The sequence below is a fragment of the Sceloporus occidentalis genome, unplaced genomic scaffold (assembly GCF_023333645.1).
Source record: "Sceloporus occidentalis isolate IW3139 unplaced genomic scaffold, rSceOcc1.0.p SCAF_5, whole genome shotgun sequence".
Classification (NCBI taxonomy): domain Eukaryota; kingdom Metazoa; phylum Chordata; class Lepidosauria; order Squamata; family Phrynosomatidae; genus Sceloporus; species Sceloporus occidentalis.
This window is the reverse complement of record NW_028316985.1, coordinates 46985605-47003982: the sequence shown is the minus strand read 5'-3', so window position 1 is coordinate 47003982 and position 18378 is coordinate 46985605.

Here is an 18378-nt window from a genome sequence, read left to right as displayed (position 1 = left end):
GTGCCTTCCATTTTAGGATGGAGATGTTGCTTGATGGCTCACTCTTTGTTCATTATTCCATTTATAGTGAACTAGTGCAATACAGAGGACCAGTGTATTCTAGTGGTTTGAGCACTTGACTATGACCCTGGAGAACATGGTTCAGTTCCTTGTGTGGCTATAGAAACTGACTGGATGAGCTTGGGTGAGCCTCACACTCTCAGCTCCAGAAACTCCATTAGGTCGCCTTAAGAGCACCATAAGTCGGAAATGACTTGAAGGCACACAACAACAAAATACAATATGGAATGATAAGTGTTATTAACCTTTTTTCTCCTCAGTTCTACAGGTTATTTGAATACCCTGAATATTGAAAAATAATCCCCTAATTTACAAATTCCACCTTAATTCAAATTATTCTTGATACAAAATGGCAAGAAGAAAGCTATATTGTCAGGTATTCAAACACTATGAATACTGTAAACACAGCAATCTTATTTAATAACATTGCAGGACATTGTAATATGTCTAGATCATTATACAGTCTTGTAGGGCATTTTTTCTTCTATTTAAGATGGATATAAGACCCATCTGTATCCTTCCCATCCTGTGAATTATAAAGATAAATGAATAAAGATCAGTTCTATTTTCTGCAGTGTAGAAAATATTCTGCAGGATACTGAGAATGTGAACATGAAGAAAGTGAACTTCTATCTTCATTTCTCAGCATGGTAGTAAACTCTCTGGAGCCTGTATGGATAGTGAAGATTCCTACATTGCATTTTCACTTGACCAGCCAATCAGAGATAAGCAATCTGGGCTAAAGGTGGATTTTGGCAGAGCTTTTTCACTTATATAGGATCATATAACCATTACATGCAGCTTTACCACACATTTACTCTTTAAAATGAGAGAGGAAGCTGATGCAGCCCAGAAATGGACAGAAGATAGATCTGGAATTAGTGACAGCCTTCTGATCAATTTAAAATAGATTAGCAAGTGGTTCTGATTCCATATTGTTAAACAATGGGGAAAATAAAATAACTCACTCCAATATAATATGCTGGTTTATTACAGGCTGCCCTCCCCAACCACGAGCTTGCCATCTGCAGTAGCAATAGGAAGAAAATTTATATACTGCTTATCAGTGAACTAGCACTCCCGGTTTACAATGTGTAAGCCAATTGCCCCCAACAAACTGGGTACACGTTTTACTGACCTATGAAAGGATGGAAGGCTGTGTGTACTATGGAGCCCTTCTCTAGAATCAGACTTACAATGCTGTGGCTGCAGTACCAGCATTTAATCACTGCGCCACCAGGGCTCCCTTTAAGCATCCACAGATGGCAAGGCCCATTGTTCCTAATGTCTGTGCATATATGCAACCATGGCAAAGTGGCCACACATGCATGCACTGCCATTGAAAACATCCCATGTTTTTTTCTCACCGATGGAGGGGTCTGGAACAGAACCCCTGCAGACACCAAGAGTCAACTGTATTACACTGTACCAAGAGAAGTGAATTCTTTATTGAAAAACTTTAATTTACATTTATTTATGCCACTCAAAATGAATTTCTGATCTTAGATTTTTATCATCATCATCATCATCATCATCATCATCATCATCATCATCATCATAAATGTGTCAATGTGTCATTTGTAGCAGACTTTGCGTGATGCATCTTTGGTTTCTCATTAAAACAAAACACACTAGCTTGAAATCTGCTTGGCCCTGCTGTCAAAGTTTCTCTCATTATTAGCCAGAATGAAACACAGGGACACGAAAGTCAGTGAGAATCTTGAAGAAATTGTCTGTTACCAAACTTAGCTTGCAAATTGCCTGGTTGATCAACAACACCAAGTGCCTTATGCTTCCTGCTGAAAACTACATTATATATTTCTAATTTAGCTTTCATTTATTGTTCAATAATTACAGTTCTTTCATATCATAAATGTTAGAGTGTCTCTTCTTGGGAAAGAAAAAGCACAATACTGTCCTGCAAAAAAAAAAATGAATTGCATTCATTTATCTTCATAATTTATTATGGCAATTGGGGGAGTTGTTCTTTATTCTGTTTTTTCACAGTATGCGAACAAATGGTTCATTAATTTTAAGAACATCCATCTGAAAGTGCTATCCATGTCAGATAGAATAATGACTGACATTATATGGAACACAAAGGACTGAAAACACAAATATAATCACCATGGATTCATCCATGTTTGCATTGGGAAAACTTTTATGATGAGTCAATTGAGAGAACCATATAAGTTACATTAAACAAATAGCCAACCACTATACAATATATCTTCCTTACACAAAGGGAATACATAGGGAATACAATATGGAGTAGAGCCCTAGAACGAGAGTGCAAAGGGCTTTAGGATCAAGTCTCCATTTCTTAAATTTCTGTTGCCAAAAAGGGACCAGTTGAACAGATCATGGAGTTTCAGATATTAGGTAAAAGAGTGTGTTATTTTTGAAAATTCTGTAGTTTATTGTGGTAAAAATTTTCTCTGCAACGCTTTTAAATTTTAAATCTCATGGAGCATGTGTGTTAAAGCATCTGTCTGATCTCCTGGTTCACTAGGGCTTGAGCCAACATGAGATTGTATTCATTCTGGATGTAAAGTATCAGGGTTTTTAATATTTGAAATTCCAGAGAGCTATGGAGACATTGGACTCTTTCACATGGAGGCACTTACTGTTCCTAAAATGCTAGGAAAAGGTTCCTGAAGCATTCCTGAAGCATGAAGGTGGGATAGGTGGTCGCACTTCTTAATCGTCATTGAGGCATCCCGCTTCTCTCCTGTTGTCAAAGCATTCATGGAGCAGCCATTTCTTGAAAAATGGGAACTTCCATTATTCAAGAAATGGCTGCTTCATGAACATTTTGACAACAGAAGAGAAGCAGGACACCTCAATAATGACCAAGAAGCATGACAGGTTATTCCACCCTCGCATTTCAGGAACCTTTTGCCAATGGTAAGCCTCCGTGTGATAAGGGCCATTGTGTATATTTGTCTCATCTGAGTGTTTAAAAACATTTTGCCTAATTCACTCCATCAGCATGCATACTATCATAGTAGTGGAAACATAGTTCTAGACTAAGCACAAGGAACAATCCAAATACAACAGGATTTGGGTATCCACTGATTATTTATTCCAGGACCTCCAATGAATACCAAAATCCGTGGATACTCAAGTCCCATTAAATACAATGACATACACACTCAGATCAACCGGGAAGCAATTATTAAGAGTTTCAGAGGTCAGATTAGTTACTACCACCAGGAGGGCCTTCTCTATCTCGGCCCCCAGTCTCTGGAACTCGCTTCCCGATGAGCTCCGCTCGGCCACCTCACTGAACCAATTTAAGAAGGGGTTAAAACACACCTCTTCGAGCAGGCATACCCCTGACTCCTGACTCCCAATGTGCTCCTCCCCCCCTCGTCAGCACTGTTGAGCTGGCACGAGATGTGGTTTTATTGCTGTAGTTGGTGTTCTGATGTTTTATATGATGTTTTGTATTTTGATGGTTTTAGATTGTATTTGCACATGTTGTTAACCACTTTGATTTTTAGAAAAGCGGTATATAAATAAAATTTTTATTATTTTATTATTATAGTAAAACGGTGTCCCCAATTTAAAATGGCAAAATCTAGGTTTGCTTTCTGGAAATTTATTTATTTTGAATGCTTTCAAGCTGTAGGTGGGTGAACTCATGGATAAAGAATCCCTGGATACAGAGGGCTGACTGTATAGTTTTTCCATAAAAATATAAGGCTAACAAATAAATGCATCTCCATTGTTCAAATCTCATATGGTATACTGTATGCAGTTCTGGGCACCAAAATTTAAGAAAATATTGGCATGCTAGTACATAACCAGAGCAGGGCAACCAAGATGATAAAAGTTCTGAAAGCCAACTGTATAACTATCTACAGTATAGACAATACCACACTATAGTTCTATTGTTATAATGCTATTACAGTGGATCCTTGTTATACGCTGGGGTTTGGTTCCAAGATCCCCCGTGTATAACAAAATCCGTGTATGCTCAAGTCCCATTAAGTATAATGACATAGCAAAATGGTGTCCCTAATAAAAAATGGAACATCAAGGTAAATTTAGACTTTTTTGGAACATTTTCAAACCGTGTATGCTTAAATCCGTGTATAAAAAATCCGTGTATAAGAAGGGCCGACTGTACATTCCACTTTAACTGCTACACCTGCTTGCTATAGATTTCTGAGGTTTGTAGTTTATTGAGAACTCTCTTGCTGAGAATTTTAAATTTGCCTCCCTGAGCTATAAATCTCAGGATTCCACAGGAGGCAGCCATTGTACTTAAAGTGGAATAATAGCACTATAACATTGACTTGAGCATCCACGGATTTTGTTATTCATGGGGGTTCCTGGAACCAAAACCCAGCAGATAACAAGGGCCCACTGTATTGTAAACTCACCTATCTTTTCATGAACTTTGCAGAACATTTGCACCACAAAATGGCTTTTGCACCTTACCCATCATTTAATCATAATGAGTTTTGTATTATCTGTGGCATGCAAAATGCTCAGTTGACCCAAAGGGAATAATTCAGTATTATATGATAAAGGGATATTAAATGCTATGTTTAATATAAATGAGACATTTTAATGCTGTTTGATCATCCTTACTTGCTGCCCAAATGAAGAAAGAAACTGGAGCAAGCATATATTGCAGAAAGTAAATAAGGAGACTGCACACATACACACCAATATTATTCATGATAACTTTGCTTCGTTAGCAAAACTGCATCGGTTTCCTGCATAAAAATGGCATTCAAAAGCTATATTGGCAGATGTTGTCAGAAAACTGCATCTTTACAGTCCCAAGCTGGAGATATTCTTGCATATCCCAGCATTAATCATTTGTGTGTGTTTTTAAACTTAATTTGGCACAAGCAACAACATAATGTAGTGTGACTAATGCAGCCTGACAGTAAAACATCACCCGCTCCAGCAAATCCATCACCTGGAAAATGTGAAAATGAAAGCAGTTTTCTGAAAACAAAGGTTAAATCACAAGGAATATAAAAACACAGAGAAAGATTTTGATTTTAAAATATTTAATTTCCAGGCTGTCTTTCTGTTATATCTTTATTGTCTTTTGCTAATCATATAGACATTCTGAAATGCACCCCTCTAAAGAACTACAAATATTTTGGATGCTTTGAGGATACATTCTTGCACAAAGTTCTTTTCAAATTGATATTGTCCTGTTTTACAGAAGGACTTTCTGAAGTTGTGGGGAAGAATTGTGAAGTAAAGGAGCCACTATCACCTTGGTTATTACAGGCCTGCCAACAAAAAAACAGCAGGCTGCTTCCCTTTTTCTTTCCAACCTGAGTACAATACCAAACAGACTCCAAAAAGTTACTTCTTCAATTACAACTTTCAGAATCTTCAGTTAGCATGACAGCTAATCATGTTGGTTGTGGGATTTGGAGACTTACAGTTCAACAAGTAACTTTTCCAAGCCCTGATGACAACACAATGTATGAGTAGTCATTGATCTGCATCTACACAGTAATGCTACATACTTCTTTGTTTTATGATTACGATTATTATTATGATTGTTCCATCTTTTTCCCAGCCCAGGGCTCAAGGCAGCTTAACAAGATAAAAAAGAATAATACTATAGATTCACATCAAAATTAGAGATATAATTAAGAATTTAAAGTAATTAAAAATGACGATTAAAAAAGCAACAAATGTAAAGAATACAGCTCATTATCAAAAGCTCATTCCCCCTCAAAGGACTACTGAAGCAGAATAAGGCCCAGTACAGACGGACAAAAAGCGCCATCCTGCGGGTGGAGTGAGGGCTGAGCATCCCCATGTTCACAGCCCTCCCAGTACTGCCCAGGCACAATCTTGGTGCGCAGGCGCAAAAAGGAACTAGAAAAATCAGCTCCTTTTTGTGCTGTGTTGAGGCCAGATTTGTGCCGTAACATGCATTTGCCACAGCACTGATCTGGGGCAGAAAGGGGAGGCATCTTGCCGCCTCTTCTTGTTCATTTGTACAGGGCCTAAGTTTTCATCTGCCAACAGAAGGATAAGAAAAAGAGTACTGGTCTAGATTCTGGACAGGAGGTAAAAATTTTGAAGAGCTAAACAATTGAGTTGGACTGGATGGCCCTTGTAGTCCCTTCCAACTTTATGATTCTATTACAGTATTCTGTTATTCTTTTCATATATTCATTTCTCTCTTATCTGAAATGCTTGAGACCAGAGATTATAGATTTTTGTTTTTATTTTGGAATACCTGTATATATGTACACAATGAGATATTTTAGAGATGGGGCCCAGTAAACATTAAATTCATTTGTGTTTCACATACACATTCTAAAATAGCCTGAAGGTAATTTTATACCTATAATACAAATGTTATACAACCATTTTTAATTATTTTTATTTTTTGCATGAAACATCATCTGTGGGCACTGAAACATCAGAAAGCAAATCTTTTGTCACTATCTCAGCCACCCATGTGGGGGGGGGGGGGGTGGTTTTGGAGACCCAACCTGTAGGAATTATCTGTAGGAATCTGAATAATGCACAACACATCAACCCACATTAGGAAATCCTCCTAATATGGCTTTGGGTAAGAGCGAACATCAATGTGTTGTACCAAGAGCAATACATACTTCAATCCAGTATATGATGCTTCAGGAAATAAAATAAAACTCTGATATATTTTGAGTATATAATAATGTTTATATGTTATGCAACTTTAAAGAAGAGAGGCAGCTGTATATGTTTCTATTAGCTTTAGTTTCATTTCTTGAAATGGTAAAATAAAATATTCCTTTTTAGATGCCTTACTCCAATAAAGCAAAATCAATATATATCTCCAGTAAAGGGGGGGGGGGGAGGGGACTTATCTGACTTATCTGAAACTTACAGTTAAATATTTACTGTACAACATGAAATACTGTTAAAAGAGTCAATCATAAATCATGATGACTAAAATATTACTAATACTAATACAATTGCCACTACTATTTTTCCATTATAACTGCTGATAGAAATTAGGGATGAAAATATTCAACTGTTTTATCCTCATATATAAGAATAAAGTATTTCTAATTCTCTCACTGCTGTGTTGTCTTGCTTTTAGAAACAAAATTGCTGGATATTGTTTAAAAAAACAGCAATTCTGAACAAAACAACTGTGCCTATTTCTTAACAGAAGAGAGGTATATGAAAAACATTGGCGGGTTACAAACCGCCATAAAATACGTATTGACTACATATTAGGGTTAGGAAGGGGCGGTGCTTCCGCACCCCCCTAACCCTAGTACATAGTCAATACGTATAATATGGCGGCGGCCGTTCCACACGGCCTCTGCCATATTGATGTAGCGGATGCTTATGACATTGCGAGTGCGCCATTGGCGCCTCGCGGCGCTTATGACATCGCGAGTGCACCATTGGCGCCTCGCGGCGTCATAACCGCGCCGCAGGAAGAAGCTCCATTTTGGAGCTTCTTTTTTGCTCCGCGAGGGAGTCGCATGGTTTGGCTGCTGCGGCTCCCTCACGGAGCAAACAGCAGCGCCGGCAGACCACCGCAAAGTGGAGGTCTGTAACGCTCCAGTACTTCAGAAACACACTTCTTCTGGGACATTGCTGGGGTTTTTGCACAAAATCCAGTAATCTTGCACAAATTTTTTAAAAAATGTACTCTTAGGCGGGATACAAACCGCCGCTTTGCGGCGTTCCCCCGCCGGCGCCATTTGCTCTGCGCGGGAGCTGCAGTAGCCAAACCGCGCGGCTCCCGCGCGGAGCAAAAAAGAAGCTCCATTTCGGAGCTTCTTTCCGCGGCGCACTGATGACGTTGCGAAGCGCCAAGGGTGCATTCATGACGTCATTAGCGCCGCGACACATCTGGACGCTATGCGTCCAGTACGTAAAGATGGCGGCGCCCATGTGGAAGGGGTGCCGCCATCTTGTACGTATTGTATACGTACTAGGGTTAGGGGGGTGCGGAAGCACCACCCCTTCCTAACCCTAGTACGTATACAATACGTACTATATGGCGGTTTGTATCCCGCCTTAGAAACACAAAAAGTGTTCTTCACAAGCCCCCCACAATTTTCACACAAGAACCTACATATGTTTCTGTGCAGAATCATTTCCCCAAACATTTCAGAATATGTGCATGCTGGGCAAAAGGGGTGTAAAAACCACACATAAATACCAGGCAAAACCTGCACAGAATTCTTGTCTCTTCCTGGCTGGCGTTGGGAAAACCATATGTTAGCTGGGAATGAACAGCAGTGGATATTCTATCCATCCCTACCAGAAACTGGGAAAACCTCACCTTATTTGTTTAGTTGTATTTTTCCAGCATGCCTCCAGATTAAGAAAAATATGCATCTACTAACCTTTTTCACACTGAATTTTTCAGTATCTGACCAACATTGTCATTCCATACCATTTACACTTCAGATTGCAAGAATTCTCTTTTTCCCCAACAGGGAACTTTGTGCATATTTAGGTGTGCTTTTTCAAAATGTTCAAATTTTTGTGATCACTTTGATAATATAAGCATTCCTGGATGCATGTACACATCACAAGACCTGAAAATATATGCACTTCACATTCCATTGCCAGGGGATATGCAATGAGTAGTTTGGATTTTGAACAGCAAAATCAATAAAAAAAATTCCATCACTATTTCTATCTATCTGTACTTCTGTTGGATGGATTGCTGGATAATAGCCCCAAATGACTGGCTGTTGGGAGCTAAGAATGTTAAGGGATTTCTCCATGTATTTGAATCAGAACGTAAGAAAAGCCAGGTGGGGAGAGATTCCACAGTACTAGCTTGCTTAGCTTAGAGATGCAGATGGAGTTGAAGACAAACAAGCAAGTGGAAACCTGTGTTTGTGTTAGTAGAGATGCACACTGGGAGACACCAGGCCTAAATCCAAACCTGTAAAAATAATCCAGATCCTGTTTGCAGTATTCTACCCTGGTTTCACCCCATTAATGCCATACCTACCTATCACAAACTGGATTCAACTAGTGTTGATAGCCTAACATTTCTAGACCTATAATTCAAATCGATACAAAGTGCCTGCATTTTTCCCCGTGGCAGCATGCATAAACCTAACAACTAATAGCCTATCTTGTTTTCTTGACAATGTTACAACCCAACTTGGACTCTCATTCGATGGCTTTCCCATTCAGTTTCCTTCCCCTCTTTGCACTCCATGAGTAAGTGTTGAAGCAGACCAGCACAATATGCTGGCTTGGGAGCAGCATGGTGGTGTTGCATTTAGACTACGCATGCCCTGATGATGCCCCCAAGCTTGTGTCATGCTGCCCACCCAACCACACAGTGAGACACACCACAGGAACCCCAAAAAGCCACCATCATGGTTGAAAAGCTTGCTTTTTGCGGGCTCAAAAAGGAGTAATTTTCTGCTGCTTCTTTTTGAGCTGGCAAATAGGCAGGTTGGGGCTGTGGCATGCATTCAAAAAGATAGTTTCAGCCCTAAGTGAGGGAACATAAAACATCTCTCAATACACACACCTACATTTATGCACTAAGATGCCAAGGACTGCTAATATGGAGAACTAGATTAAATATACAATGGGCTCTTGGTATCTAATGGGGTTTGGTTTCAGGACCCTCTGTGGATACCAAAATTTCTCAGTGCTCAAGTCCAATTAAATACAGTGACATAGGAAAATGGTGTTCCTTATATAAAATGGAAAAATCAAAGTTTTCTTTTTGGAATGTATATATATTTTTAAAATATTTTCAAGCTGTGGATAAAAAAAAATCCATGGATATAGAATGCTGACTGTATGTGAAAAGCTTTGGGTTGGGTCGTTGAGAAGATGGGAGTGAGGAAGACTGGAGAAAGCAGGAGAAGAGCTGGATTGGGCTTCTGATTTATGCAACCTTAACCCTGTCCAGCAAAAAAATATGCAACTGACTGAAACCTTTGACTTTATGAGTGAGGCTTAAATGTGTTTTTTTTCTTTTTCTCCTTCTCCTCATGGCCACTGCAGCAGCCACTGCATTACCAGCCAATTAACACTCTCTTCTTTCTATTTCTCCTCAAGGCTGGCACCCCCTCCCTGGTCAAGTCCAGCCATGAGATCAACTGTGAGCCATGATCAATGTTGATCTCATAGCTGGGTGCCTCATTCTGGCTGAAGCCTTTGGCTTCAAAGCAACTTCACAAGTGCAGCTCAGCTGAGAAGGGAACAATAGCCCCGAGGAGAAGCAATGTAATACATACACACAAGTAAGCAAAGAATCTCATAAATTGGATATGGGGGGGGGGGGGGGGATGGTGACAACATGCTTGCTGAAGGAAGGATGCCACCCACCAGTCTGTCTCACATACCCCCCACCTCCTCCCAGTAATGCCAATCCAGATTCACAGAACTCAGTGGTAAAAAAAAACATTTTCCCCAAAATCTGGTTGTTCTGATTTTGTTAGGAGCAAATAGAAATTACATTATGTTGGAGAAGCAAATTGCAATGGTGGACTGAAACCTTTCTGGTGCCTTGTAAGAATGTTTGCTGAGGGCCCTTAAAGGAGTGTGGCAGCATTTTTTGTTTGTTTATTCCATCCTTATAGTGACCATAAACTGCAACCATTTTTCCAGGTCTTCTCAGAGTGGCCTTTGTGTGCAGTTTTCTAAATTGTGCAGATCCAGATGTGGCTGATTTCATTCCTTATGGGAGCAAAGAAGCTTCAGTTCTTGGCACATGCTAGAACCATCCATTGCTGTGCTGCCTCTTTAGCCAAGAATAGGTGGCTTCTTTGGTCAGATGTAGACATATGGGTCCACATGAAGGCATCACCTAAGGTGGGGATTTTCAGTTGTATCTGGGGGTACATATGGGCATTGGCAGGTTGTGTAAACAATCTTTGGTCCTCTCAGCAGCTCCAGATACTCCAGTAAATTTCATAACTGGTTGTATGTAATCAAGATTAGCTAGTATATGAAGCGAATCCAAACAGATCCCTGCACAGTAATTCTTCTTGCATTACCATACCATGTCCTCATTCTCACTCAGAAGTGTTACAGATGCTCATCCCTCACAATATAAAATCCTCAGCCAATGAACCTCTCTGGTTCATCTACAAGGAACAATCTGCTGGGAAGCCAAGCCTCTTGCAGATAGTCTTGAGGCCTTGTCTTCCTCTGTGTTGCTTATCAAAGTTTATAGTCCCCAGATAAGAAAGGAAGGACCCATGTTCACCAACATGGCATTCTGGTAATGTATTCCCTATTTCCCTTTTTAAATCATTACTCTAAAGGTCAAAGGTGAATTATTAGCTCAGTACAATCTTGTTGGTCCACTAAACTTTTGTTGTGTACCTTAAAGTCATTTTTGACTTATGGCAACCCTAAGGTGAGGGTTTTCTTAGCAAAATTTGTTCAGAGGGGCTTTGGCTTTGCCTTCATCTGAAGCTGAGAAAGCGTGACTTGCCCATGTTCACCCAGTATGTTTCCATGACTGAGTGCAGATTCATAGACCAATGCTCACCAAAACCTCCAAAAGAACCAGATAGTGTCCCAAGAAATTCTCACTATTTAGGGAAATGGGAAATGTTCCGTAATACAGTTTAGAAAATAAGTAACTTAAACCAGGATGTGACCTTGCCATTTCAGACTATTTAAATTTTACATCCTCAGCATCTAAATATATTTCAGGTACAGTTGAATCCATACTGAAGCTATAAAAATTCCACATGGGGCCATCATATTGTTGTAAAGCATCCCTTGGGTCATTAAACTGAAAATCCTGCCAGAGTACTTTCTAAAAGGTTATCCATGTCAAAAGATTATGCATACCCTTGGGTTGTTTTTTTTAAAGATCTCATCACAATTTATTTAATAACTTCACAATCTAAGAAACAACAAAGACATACCTAATCCTCCCTAAAATGTTAAGGAAATATTCACTGTATGAATACAAATAACACTATACTTGCATGCAAATCTAAAAATATATACAAATATAGAAATAAAATGCTTGTATGCATTTATGTATAAAACTATTGGTTGTATACACACACATACACAGAGACACACACAAAATCCCTAACACTGTTTGCTAATAGACATGATAAAAATTCGCCACCCTGCTCTAATTTATATTTCTAAGTATTAGCATATACTTTTCTTAATTGTTCAATGTATTTTCTTAACAACATATATTTCTTAATAAATTAATGTATGAAAATGCATATTTGGATATAATATTATAATATAGTATATAATATATGCAGATTCAACAACAGAAGTCCAATTTACAATAAAATTATTTCAACGCTTTTCTCTTTTCTTTCATATTTATATAAGGCGTTAATTCACTAGAAAGAACAAAATTCCACAGTTTATCCACTCATTTTCTCAAAGAAGGTATGGTTTGTTGTAACCTTCAAATTTGTTGCATAAAATGATGTAAATACGGGTGGAAATCTTGCAATGCTTGTGAAAGAAAAAAGTGCATAGTAAATAATGCAAGAAAATAGATCCTGCTTTGAATAAAATTGTTCAACATCAGATTTTTCTTTTTCTTCTCCCTTTAAGGGGGAGATAACCCACAAACATAGAATGAGGTGATATGAGTAGCGCTCACAGTATGCTCTGCTTTGTCTGCTGCTCAAATATGTTAATGTTACACATCCTGAAAATATGGAAATTAGTTTCCTAAATGAGGCTATTGCCTCTGCCAGAACTGGAGTGGATAATTACTCTTTGGAGCATTCAGTTTTTGTGAGAGAATGCTAACACCTCTCTTGTGTAATATGATAAATCCGTACATTTCAATCTCGCTCCCTTAAGTCAAGTACCTGACACATGGCCTCCAATATTACAAACCTCAGCCAGGTCATTATTCCCATTAAACACCTTAAATGCCACCTGTCTTACCCATGAGAAAAACAAGTAGAAGGCAAGTATTTAGAGTTATTCTTGTTCCCTGCAAATAACTGCCATGGCAAGCTATGAAAAAAGAGATAATCTTTTACAAGATACTCGAGCATGAGCTCTTATTTATTTGATGTTATCTTGAATCTTCACTGTAAAGTATCCTGAGCACCAGAAGATCCAATAAAGATAGAGAACTGCAACACTGAGTTGTTGAGACACATAAAACACAGTGAGGTGATAAATTTCATTGACTTAAGATGGTGTATGCCTTGACTTAGCCTGAGCTGATGGCAAAGAGAGGAAAGTTAGTAGAAAAGGCTTGATGGGTTTACTTAATGATTAATAAGCTAAAGAAAAAATTAATTAAATTACTTCTGTGTTAGTAGGGGAGAAATTATCACTTACCTTTATCTTAAATTTTAATTTTAATTAAACGCCAACACTAAACACCTTACCAGTATGAAGTTTGAAAATACCATCCAATGGTTTTAGCTGCCTCCTCCCACCACCAGTTCTGAAATTTGGAGAGAAGTAAACAGATACATAACATTATGAAAACTCAATTTCACATCCACCCAAAAACCCTCTCTAGTTTTCATTTCTTCCATCCTTTATCATCCTTCTTTAATTTAGTGATTCTCATGTAAATCCCAGCAAAATGCTCTGACGCCACCCCTACACCTCCGGGAAGCTGCATAGTTGACCACACATGCAGGGGCTTTATGGCGGCATGGCAAGGGCACCCTTTTTCCACTCCAATTTTGCCGGTTCTTTTTGGGCTGGAAAAACGCCAGATTGGGGCTGTAGCATGTGGTTACTGAAGCCCTGATCTGGCACTCAAAGGGGTGGTGTGATGACTCCCTTTTGGGGCATCTGTTTCAGGCTCAAGTCTTTCTTGATTTACCTACTTAAATTTAGAAGTTCATAGATGCCCTATGTAGTGAGCCTGTGGTGTTAGTAAAATTAGGCACTGCCTTTGGGATGATGTTTCCTCCAAGGTGTTTTCCTGGCATCTTCTTGATCATCATTTTGGCATACACTATCATAAAGAAAAAGCATGCTGGATGTAATCCAGAATGTGATCCAGCTCACATAGAAGATTTTCACACGGCATCGTTATATCGTTCCTTTATCGTCCCAAAGTGTAGTGGAATCGTCTTAACAGATAGACAATTCCAAAAGATTTTCACATGAGGCTGCTAGTGTTCTTAAAACGTTGATATATCAGAATTCAGCAATAAATGATTACAAAACTATTTCAAAACAGTTACATTCACACTGGACACAGCAACGATTTAAGAACGATTTAGCAACGATTTAAGAACACTAACAGCCTCATGTGAAAATCTTTTGGAATCGTCTATCTGTTAAGACAATTCCACTACACTTTGAGACGATAAAGGAACGATATAAGAATGCCGTGTGAAAATCTTCATAGTTTAGAGACAGTTGCCTATAGGGAGCCCATAAGGAGGACATGTAACAACATCTTGGAAGTAGGGTTGCTAATGGCACAAAATTATTTGGGATGATCAGAGCAAACATGGATTGCAAAAAGATCCAAAACAATCTCTACAAATGGAATGGAACAGGCATTAAAAATACAAATGAAATCCAGAATATTCAAATAAAAAGGGGTCCATACTGGGCATCGGGGGGGATCCCAACTTCACTTATACACTGTACTAGGAGAGACCAGCAAAGGAAGAGATCATGTCATTGTGGTGGGTAGCTTAATTTGAAATGTCAACCAAGCATGTACAAGAGGCAAATTTCATACTGGGTATAATTAGAAAAGGAATCAAAAACAAAAGTTCCAATATTATCCTGTATGAAAAATTCTAAGTCTTCAGGGAAAAAAAACTTATGAGGCTGGCATTCTCTTAAATTCTGATTAATAGTTCATTCCTCCACAAAGGTCAATGTGACAAATAATTAAAATGGCAATGATGTAAAATGAATATTTTAACTGTTTTCACATCAAATAAATAAGAACATGTCAAAAACTTTGGAACGAGAATGTGTGTGTGTGTGCATGTGTGTGTGTGCAAACCCTAAATTATCCTGTGGATTCTTCCAGAGGAACAGTGGAAAATCTCAGGCCCTAGGGACAAATTATCACCCTTGCATCCCAGTTAGGTTGGTACTAGTCCCTAGAAGGTCATATCTCCTTCCCCCGTAGCTCAATAATTTGCATCGTGGCTTTTTTTTTTTACAGTCTCCTTCCCCATATTAGTAAAATGTGAAATGCTTCTGCAAAGTCTTAATTACTAGCAACAAGTCTTTTAAGCTAAAATATGTTGGTTATTTTTCTCATGTCCCTTTGCTTTGGCTTCACCCCTGACTTCAATGTGGCCTCCAAGAACTTCTCTGAAATTGAATTTTGCCTTCAAAGCAGAAGAGGTTCAGAATGAATGTGATCATTCAGATGTTGTTGGATTGCAACTCCCAACAGCCCTAGCTAGCACAGACAGTGTTGAGGGATTCTGGGTTTTGCTGTCCAACAAGTCCAGAAGGCTGCATGATTCTCACACCTGCTCTGGAATATCACATTATCCAAACAAGAGTAATTTTTAAAAAAATCAGACATAGAGCACTGAAATTTGTATTAGTAGCATTCTTTCTGATTTTATGTGGTTACAATTGCAGTCCAGATAAGTCCAAAGGTATACTGGCCTCCCAATCTTCCTGTCTACCAACCCCCATGATATTTGATCAATGATCACACATGTTGAGGATGATGGGAGTTGAAATCTAACAACATCTGGAGAAACACATGTCCCCTCCATCTAAAGAAATGTCAAGAAATTGAACTTATGGATACATGGAAGAGAAGAAAGAGGCAAAGATGCAGAAATATTGTTATCCCAGTTTCATCGTCATAACAACTGATTTTTGAGATGTTGTTAATTACCAAGTATCAGCAGGGAAATGTTGACCCCAGCTCACAGCTGGGAGTAGAATACAGCATTAACATGATTTAAAATGTTTCCACAAAAATGTATCACAAACCCCTACTGATGAATAAGAAAGATGCAGATGCCAGCAATCATCACCAATCCTGTCAACCAACACAATTACACAAGTAGCATCTTCCCAACAAATATTGCTTTTGTCAAGTAGGGGGTTGCAGAAGGGTTCCATCCTGGGAGAAATTGTCTCAGGTTTTTCTATCCATCTCTGTCCAACATTCTCCGCTAGTCACATTTATCTGTATCAATCTAATGATGATCTGCATAAATCCCTGAGGTTTGTAAGCAATTAAAAGAGAATGTTGAAGTTTTAGACTTTAGAATTCAGTCAACACATCCAAACCTTCCAAATGTCTTAGAGAACGAGGGAGTGATCCTGATTTAGAGGAGATCCTGATGGAACTGGGTCAGCAAGACTCAACACTGCACAGCCATAGATACAATCTGAGAGAGAAAACTATATGCCATCAACAGAAAGATTTGACACTTGGCTGTTCCTCTCTAAGCCTGAATCCATCACATCTCCAGTCACCCAAGAACTAGAACCCATAGCAGATTAATGTCTCCACTGATATCAGTGCTACTAAGCACCATTTGTTGATTGGGTAGGAGAGTTTGAACTGGAAATTGTCCCAATATCATCTCTGCCCTCCCCCAGTTTTAGCTGCTTGGAATGTAGCACCCTCCTCCCTTCATATCTATTCAGGACTTACATCATAGGCCAGTTTTCTCATCCCCTACTGCAGTAGGCCCTCAGATGCTAACACCTTTCCAGAACAGGATATCAATGTACAATAGAGAATTACAAAGCAAATCATAAAATACAAGGTGTTGGTTATTACCTATAAAGTCCTAAATGGCTTGGGCCCAGGGTACTTGGAGGACCGCCTCTCTCCATACAATCCGCCCCGCACACTCAGATCTGCCGGGAAGCAATTACTGAGAGTTCCAGATGCGAAATATGTTATAACAACGCAGAGGGCCTTTTCCACCTCGGCCCCTCAGCTCTGGAACTCACTTCCCGGCGAGCTCCGCTCGGCCACCTCCCTTAACCAGTTTAAAAAGGGGTTAAAAACCTTTTTATTCCAACAGGCTTTCCCCTAACTGTCCTCGATGCTGCCTCCCCCCCCCCCCCACTGTTATTGTTTTGTTATCTCGAGCTAGCTGGACATTGTTATTTTAATCTGTGCTTGTTATTTTAACTGTAATTTCCTTGTTGGTTTTATTGTATTGTTGCATTTTATACTGTAAGCCGCCTTGATCTGCGGAAAGGCGGGATATAAATAAATATTTTATTATTTATTTATTATTATTAAAAGGACAAACAAAACTGAAAAGATTATAAAAAATATAGAAAGAATGTGATCTCAGTTTAATCCCATACCAAAGAAGAAGCAAAACAGAAGCATGTAATGTTTTGGGGATGGGGATGTACAACACAATGAATTTATTCCTAAGGCTGTCGGCATGTTTTATCAATGGAATATGCTTGGATATGGGGAAATAATACCAAGCTTATTCTACTAAATGGGAAGCTTCGCCCTAATTTTTTCTTCCAGCTGTACTGGTGTTTACTCCAGGAAAGATGAAAAAGAATGCAAAGGCTGTCATTGGCCCAGAAGCAAACCCATCTGGCAAAGTCATGAATGGCTGAATTTAACAGCAGGGATATCTACTGTTAGGTATCTGTTAATTAGTTTTGCAGCCAATTAAGACTCTAGGGATAATTCGTTAATGGGATAAAGACCATAGCTTTTTGCAGAATATTGGGATGGTTAAGGTAAACATCAAACTTTTTTCACATAATGAAATTATGTCAAAGGTCAAAGGTCTAATCTACAATACAGAAATAACACAATTTGACAGGATACTGGCTGTATCCTATGAAATTCTGGGATTTTTAGTTTGTTGCAGCACCAGAGATCTTTAACAAAGAAAGCTAAATATCTCACAAAACTACAAATGCCATAATTTCATAGCATTGAGACATGGCAGTTAAAGCGGTGTCAAACTACATTATTTCTGCAGTACAGATTAGACCAACATCCTGAAGTGCCATTCCACTATCACAACCAGTAAATGCAGAATTGGAAAAGTAGATGTTATGCCTTATTCCCAGAGAATGGATCAATGGACTGGTCTGAAACTTGGAAAAGTAGGGAGTTTATTACACAGAGCACTTACTGCTGCCCAAACGTTACCCAAGTGTTTCCCAAATGTTTCAGAAGTGCCGGAGGTGGGATCATCCATTGCACTTCTGAAACGTCATAGAGGCTTCTTGCTTTCCTTCCGTCATGGAAGCATTCATGGGGAAGCCTCAGAAAAGCCATTTATATTAACGGGATCTTTCGTTAATAAAAATGGCTTTTCTGAGGCTTCCCCACGAACGCTTCTGCGATGGAAGGAATGCGGGAAGCTTCTATAACGTTTCAGAAGTGTGACGGATGATTCCACCCTCCAGCACTTC